The 7,949-nt window shown below is 47.8% G+C and overlaps 1 long non-coding RNA gene across 3 annotated transcripts in view; it reads left to right on the top strand.

Moving 5' to 3' along the window:
* The first annotated feature begins 6,360 nt into the window (after nucleotides 1–6,360).
* Nucleotides 6,361–7,949, top strand: part of LOC139232681 (uncharacterized) — a 106,932-nt gene continuing 105,343 nt past the window's right edge. For all 3 annotated transcript variants that reach the window (XR_011588069.1, XR_011588070.1, XR_011588071.1), the window contains exon 1: nucleotides 6,361–6,481. This is a non-coding gene — a long non-coding RNA (uncharacterized lncRNA). The remainder of the gene's footprint in view (nucleotides 6,482–7,949) is intronic.

The raw sequence follows: 7,949 nt of genomic DNA, 5'->3' as shown, positions 1-7,949 counted from the left end.
AATGGCCACTGACTCGGCGCTCGACGGTGCCTCCCGCACCTGGACCCCCTGGTCCCCTTGGTCCCCTGCCACAACCCCCAACATAAATGTACCGCCCACACTACCGGAAAATCTCCGGTTGATATTTAGGGAACCGCTGTGCCGACAGAGAAGCCAAGCAGGCCTCTCGCGGACAACAGATGGTGGTGCCTAGAATGATGAGTCAGACTAAAAACCCTGCAAAGGATAAGTCAGCATCAGAATGCCAACCATCCAAGATGTCATTAAAGCACAGGAGGACACTCCTGAAAAAGATAAACCATTGTGGAAAGATTATGGATGTACTTATGACAATGTTTCTAAACTCTGGACCACTCCCGCAGAATAGACTTGCATGTCTGACGAGTTGGCCCTATGGGTTATTGAATGTATGCACTTTGCTACACATTGTGGAGCAAGGACAACAAGTGACACTCTTTTGGCCACTTGGTGGCACCCTAGACTCCAGGCACTGGCACAGAACATCAGTAGTCGCTGCCTTGTTTGCTAACAGCTTAATCGGGGAAAGGAGTTCCCTGTGATTGGGGTAAGACGACCCTACCAGAAGGTCCCTTTGAGAGCTTGCAGTTGATGTAATAGTAGATGTGTTTAGCAAATGGATCAAGGCTTACCCTACCCTGGACAATAAGGCTCAAACTGTTGTTAAGGTGTTAATGAGGGAAATTGTTCCCAGATATGGTATCCCAGCTCGACTGAGTTCCGATAATGGCCCTCACTTTATTGGCCAAGTTAACAAGGAATTCTGTTCCCAGATGCGCATTAACCAGCAGCTGCATTGTGCCTACCGACCCCAAGCTGCGGGACTAGTTGAGCGTGCGATTCAAATTCTTAAAACCAAGATTGCAAAACTGGTAGCATCGACCGGACTCAATTGGCTCAAACTCCTTCCCATAGCCCGATTCCAGATCTGAACTACCCCCGCCGGTAAGGCTAGACTGAACCCCGCTGAGGTCATTTATGGTACGCCCCTTAGGACCCCATGGAATCAGAATGTCCCTTCACTGTCCAATTCCACCACATGACTGAGGAAATGACGACCGATGTTCTTGCCCTGACTCAGGCTCTGCGAATAGCCCACAACCAGGTTCAAGATGCTCACCTCGACCTCCCAGTCTTACCTGAATCGTCTATCGTGATACCAGGAAAGTATGTCCTGATTAAGAAATGGATTCGAAAGGGATTAGAGCCACGATGGGAGGGGCATTTTCGGGTGTTACTCACTACCCCCACTGCAGCTAAGGTTGAGGGGAGAAGCGCTTGGGTTCACCTGCACCACTGTAAACTTATCACCCTATGATTAACCCATTTTACTGGCTTTCCTAACCCTTATTTCTATTCCAGACTTCCTCTTCTCCATAGCTGAATAAGGACATTCTTCGAGGCTTCCCGATTGGCAAAGTGAATCCCGAGGAAGGCAGTTTGGATCCCCGCCCGGCATGATAGACGAGCATTTGTACCGGCAGTAGACTAAAGAGGAAAACGAGGAAATCGGACTCCTCAACTCGGCGAAGGTTTTTTTCAAGAGGAGGAAAAGACCCAGTTGTCATCCAACTTATGGCTACTACTGATGTGTAATATTGTTTGAGCGTAACAAACATGCCTAAGATAGCGTATATAATTGCGTTACTTTATGTTGTCACGGTTGTAAAGCTAAAGGGGTTAGAAGATAACTTGTTTTTCAAGACCCATATTCGGTTGCACGGCAATCGAACCGTGTGCTACCCACTAGCCCAATCAGTAGAGGCCCTGTTCGTGGCCACCCCGGGTGGACCCCCCCGTGACTTATATACGGCAGATACCTCGGACGCGCCCTGTGAGGGACAAACGGACGAATGTAGAAGGGGTATACAGGGAAGATGTGTGGAAGTAATAGACTCCACGAATCCTGAGTGCAGGGGATCCCAGGGAAAGAACGGAGCGGTATGCTCAGACAATGCAAGCTACCCGCTTTGCTTCTCAGCGAAAGGGTGGGGTTGTGTATATGCCCTGGTCCCCGGGAACGCCACCTGTGTGCAGATGCAGTGTGCCCGTCAGCACTGTCGAGTGCGTAAAGGCCAGTTTACCTGTACCTGTAACGAGCAAAGATGCCTGAACGTGACCGCAGGAAGGCAAGTTATCTGCGGTCAGTATAACGGAACTCATGTCAGCTCAGAAACATGGGCATACCCGTTTGATGCTTACAAATGGTAGGATCGGGCTCAAATTCAAGGGAACTGAGCAATTGGTGGTATTAGCAGTTCACGAGTGTTAGCAACACCGACGTAAAGTGTTATAGAGCTAAGGAAGGATTCATGTTCCTCCTCAACGGCACCTTCAAGACAGCAACACCGACCCTCCCGGTCCTCTTTGCAGTAGGAACTATAGGACCACTCACTGTTCCATGCCCCAAAAGGGGGCATACCCGGAGAAGGATAGTAACACGGGCCATCAGCAAGGAGTTCTGTGCCACCAATTGGGAGGATCTTATCACGCTGGGATCATCACTCGGCTACGGGTTCCTCGGGGCTCTATCTGTAGGGGGATCAGCGGGGGTAATTAGTGCCAAAAATAGGAACTATCTTATTTGTGGATTAACTATTCTGGGAAACAGCACATCTAAGGGATTGGATGCCATTATCCGGGAGCTGTCTGAATTAAGATTGTCTACGCAGCAGACCCGCTATGCCGTGGATTACCAATTGGCCCAACAGGGGGGAGTAAGCACAATAATAGGAGACAAATGTATAACGCATGTTACGGATGAATCATATAATATCACCCAAGCCGTTGATGCTATACGAAAGAAGCTTGACGAGTTTAGACAAGGCCCAAAGAAGGGGACTAGCTGGCTTGACTGGCTATTAGGGGGATCCTGGGGGTCCTATTTAACTCATGGAGTAGTTATTCTCGTTGTAATAATAATTACCTGTTGCTTGATCATCAGGTGTTTTAATGTCTGTTGTAAAGTCATGATGGCAAAGTTGGAAAATTCACTTACGGCCATGGGCCCCCGGATCATGGTCCAACAAACTAAAGACCTCCTCGGTGTCAAAAAAGAGGATCAGGAGCGGGAATGCGAACGGCTAAACGCAATACTCCTGGATTAGCCACCAGAGTTATCATGAGATGATAAACGGGGGGAATGAGAATGTGAGAAAATGTAGAGTAATGTTAAAGAATGTAAAATATGTATAAAGGATTGAACATAAAAACATGCCATGCTTCCACAGACTGTGGTCACCAGCTGGGGTGCTATGTCAGCGTGAATCAGCTAAAAATATGGTGCAGATAACAGGATAAGGATGGTGTAGCAGAACCAGATGGTGCAGTACTGATATATTGTAAACATAGTTTCGAGTGGAGAGCGGGAGAGAACTAAAGTGAGGAGGGTGTGTCTGCCGACCGTGTGCAGCAGAAAAGCCCTTTTGGCCCAGAATGAAGAACGGAGAGACAGGGATTGGGCAAGCTGAGTGTCAGTTAACTGTGTATTGTCTGGAAAATGTATAACTAATGTATGTTTGTATTAACTTTTGGCTTGTCTTGCGAGGAAGAACTGACTCCCGGAGAGTCGGAATTCCCTGGTGAAGACAAGCCAGCATCGATGTCGCATTAATAAAGTATAACTCAGAGTAACTTGGTGTTCGTGTCAGTGTTTTCACTGAGACAGATTGAGGGAAAAGAATCCGTATTGTTAGACCTCTTAATTTTCAATGAAATGCGAACTCCGCTTGTAGTTTTAATGTAACTTTATTCTGGCAGCAGCAACAATCTTCTGGCTTTAAGCCAGGCCTTTGTCCTTCTGAGACCACATGATCTGTGGTTTTACAATGACGAAACAAAGCTCGCATGAGGTACAGTGAGCAGGAATAGTTAAAATGCTGTGTGATATTAAAATATACAGTATGTATTGTCAGAGTACCCCAAAACACCAGTAAAAATTATGGAATTCCATATGGTAAAAGTGGAATTTAATTTATGATCCTGGTAATTACAGACTAGTTGGACTTTTGTTACAAGTGTTGTCACTAGGCATATTCAGTGGATTGATTATAAGGAAAAACTGCGCTTAAACCACAGGTTTTCAACCTGGGATTCCAGGGGCGTGGATCAGGAGATCTCTGAGGTTATCAGTCTGTCAAAATGTTCTTGATTTATTTTTTGTATTTGAATTAGTATCACATTATTTACATAAGAACATAAGAACTAGGAGCAGGAGTAGGCCATATGGCCCCTCGAGCCTGCTCCGCCATTCAATAAAATCCTGGCTGATCTGATCTTGGCCTCAACTCTACTTTCCTGCCTGTTCTCCATAACCCTTGACTACCCTATAGTTCAATAATCTGTCTATCTCAGCCTTGAATATATTCAATGACCCAACCTCCACAGCTCTTAGGGGTAGAGAATTCCAACGATTCATGACCTTCTGAGAGAAGAATTCCTCCTCACCTCCGTCTTAAATTGGCGAACCCTTATTCTGAAACTATGCCCCCGGGTTCTAGATTCCCCCACGAGGGGAAATATCCTCTCTCCATCTACCCTGTCCAGCCCCCTCAGTAACTTATGGGGTTGACTTATGAGGAAAGGTTGAGTAGTTTGGGCCTCTACTCGTTGGAATTCAAAAGAATGAGCCATGAATTCAGATCAGCCATGATCTTATTGAATGGTGGAGTAGACTCGAGGGGCTAGATGGCCTACTCCTGTTCCTAATTCTTATGTTCTTATCTATCGAAACGTATAAGATTATGAGGGGGCTTGACAAGGTGAATGCAGAGAGGATGTTTCCACTGATAGGGGAGACTAGAACTAGGGGGCATAATCTTAGAATAAGGGGCCGCCCATTTAAAACTGAGATGAGGAGGAATTTCTTCTTTCAGAAGGTTGTGAGCCATTTAGGACCGAGATGGGAGAAACTTCTCCACTCAGAGAATTGTGGGCATGTGGAATTCTCTACCACAGAAAGTTGTTGGGGACAGTTCGTTAAATATATTCAAAAGGGAGTTAGATGTGGCCCTCACTTCTAAAGGGATCAAGGGATATGGAGAGAAAGAAGGAATGGAGTACTGAAATGCATGATCAGCCATGATCACATTGAATGGTGGTGCAGGCTCGAAGGGCCGAATGGCCTACTCCTGCACCTATTTTCTATGTTTCTATTTTTCTATGTAAATCTGTGGAATTCGCTGCCTCAGAGAGCTGTGGAAGCTGGGACATTGAATAAATTTAAGACAGAGATAGACAGTTTCTTAATCGATAAGGGGATAAGGGGTTATGGGGTGCAGGCGGGGAAGTGAAGCTAAGTCCATGATCGGATCAGCCATGATCGTATTAAATGGCGGAGCAGGCTCGAGGGGCCGTGTGGCCTACTCCTGCTCCTATTTTCTATGTTCCTATGTTAAATGGCGGAGCAGGCTCGAGGGGCTACGTGGCCTACTCCTATTTCAAAACAAAACAAAACTTTGCAATAAGATCACCTCTCATTCTTCTAAACTCCAATGAGTATAGGCTCAACCTTTCCTCGTAAGACAACCCCTTCATCCCAGGAATCAACCGAGTGAACCTTCTCTGAACTGCCTCCAATCCAACACACATAATTGTGTGTTATGTTTTTAACCTGCATAATTGCGGTGAAACCTCACTAAGTTTTATGTTGCCATATGCCACTAAAAAACCCACGCTTGGGCAATTATATTCCTTCGGGTAGCCGCGGCAGATTTTTAATTAAATGAGTACAAAGGATCCATTGTCAAGATTGCTGGGAGTATTTCAATATTTGATGGGTGATATGTGCCCACCCAATAAACAATTGAGTAGCACTGATCACATCACCTGTAAAACATGGTGTGATGTGCTGAATCTCTCCAAGTGGCCCAGCATTAGTGGTGCTAGGCCTGTGCTCACCTGTGGTCCTCACTGCAGCCTGTGCACTGCTCGACATCTCTTCCCCACATGCACAGGTGTGAGGGCGCACAGTGTCAGTGGTGGCTTACACCAGTCTAGCCGCCACTGTGAGCTTCACCAAAGCTCGCCGTGCCCATACATCTTTAAATGGTCTCCACGTGTGCCGCTCAAACACTCTTCCTACCCGACTGGGCCAAGTGGTCCTTGAAGAGATTGCACGACAGGAGTCGCTGGGACCGCCGTTGGCCGCCCTCGCGCGCTGATGGGGTTGCGACGTGATTGGTTCAGAGTGGCGGGATGCGAGCGAGGGCGGTGTGATTGGTTGAGAGCGCTGAAGGGGGAGCTTGCGGCGTGATTGGTTGAGAGCGGCGGGAATGCGAGCGAGGGCGCTGTGATTGGTTGAGAGCGCTGAGGGACTTGCAGTGTGATTGGTTGAGAGCGCTGGGCTCGTGGGGCGGGAGGTGCGAGCTCGCGGGACGGCGGTTGTCCGGTCGGAGGGTGAGCGCGCGAGCGCTTCCCGCGCACCTGTCGGCACCAAACTGCCCGGAGAGACGGCAGCAGCTAGGTTCGATATTTGAAGAGATTTTGATTTTGTTAAGCGGCGGAAGGATGTTTCCCCCCCCCCCCCCCCCCCCCCGTTGTGTGTGTGTGGGGTGGGGGAACAATTGGCCACCCAACATGTGCGGATGGCGGGGCTGGAGCGGGGGAAATGGCGGCTGCACCTCCGGGGGGGCAGCGGAAAGGGGGCAATAGCCCCCCCACCCCCGGAGTCGAGGATGACTTATTTCCACACTAAAACAGGTCCGAAATTGGAAATGTTCTGAAATCCGGACACCGGGATGATCCGTGGAGGCCCGACATCGCCCCCTGACCTCGGCGGCCTGACCCCCCGGCGGCCTGACCCCCTGGCGACCCCCGGCGGCCTGACCCCCCCCCCCCCCGGTGACCCTGAGCGTTTCTGCCTCTACTACCCTTTCAGGCAGTGAGTTCCAGACCTCCATCTGAAGAAATTGCCCGTGAAATCCCCTCTAAACCTCCCCACGATTACTTTAAATCTATGCCCCCTGGTCGTTGACCCCTTTGCCAAGAGAAACAGATCCTTCCTATCCACACTATCCAGGCCCCTCATAATTTTATTCACCTCAATCAGGTCTCCCCTATATAAACTACATCATACGCACTGCCCTCATCGACCCTCCTGGATACCTCCTCTCAAAATTCAATCAAGTTAATCAGACACAGCTTTCCCTTAACAAATCCATGCAGACTGTCCTTGATTAATCCATGTAATTCCAAATGAAAATTTATCCTGTCCCTCAGGATTTTTCCAATAATTTTCCCATCACTGAGGTTAGGCTGACTGGCCTGAAATTAATTACTGGGTCTATATCTTCCTTTTTAAACAAAGGTACAACATTAGCAGTCCTCCAGTCCTCTGGTACACGCCTGTAGCCAGAGAGGACTGGAAAATGATGGTCAAGGCCTCAGCTATTTCCTTTTGTGCTTCTCTAAACAGCCTGGGGTACATTTCATCCGGGCCTGGGGATTTATCCACTTTCAAAGCTGCTAAGCCCCTTAATACTTCCTCTCTCACTATGTTTATCTTGTCTAATATTTCACACTCCTCCTCCCTGATTGCATTGTCTGCATCCCCCCTCTCTTTTGTGAAAACAGATGCAAAGTATTCATTAAGAATCATACCCTCGCCTTCTGTCTCCACACACAGGTTTCCCTGATGGTCTCTAATAGGCCCCACTCTTTCTCTAGTTATCCCCTCGCTCTTAATGCATTTATAAAACATCTTGGGGTTTCCCTGATTTTACTTGCCAACGTTCTTTATTGCTCCCTCTTTGCTTTCCTGATATCTTTTATTAATTGCACCCTGCACATCTTATACTCCTCTAGCATTTCTTCAGTGTTGAGTTCTTGGTATCTGTCATAAGCCTCCCTTTTTTTCTTTATCTTACCCTGTATGTCCCTTGACATCCAGGGGGCTCTAGATTTGTTAGTCTCACCCTTTTTTTTTAAGGGAA

The sequence above is a fragment of the Pristiophorus japonicus genome, chromosome 20 (genome assembly GCF_044704955.1).
Source record: "Pristiophorus japonicus isolate sPriJap1 chromosome 20, sPriJap1.hap1, whole genome shotgun sequence".
NCBI lineage: Eukaryota > Metazoa > Chordata > Chondrichthyes > Pristiophoridae > Pristiophorus > Pristiophorus japonicus.
Note: the sequence above shows the minus strand (reverse complement) of the source record. Positions and strands in the feature narration are given on the sequence as shown.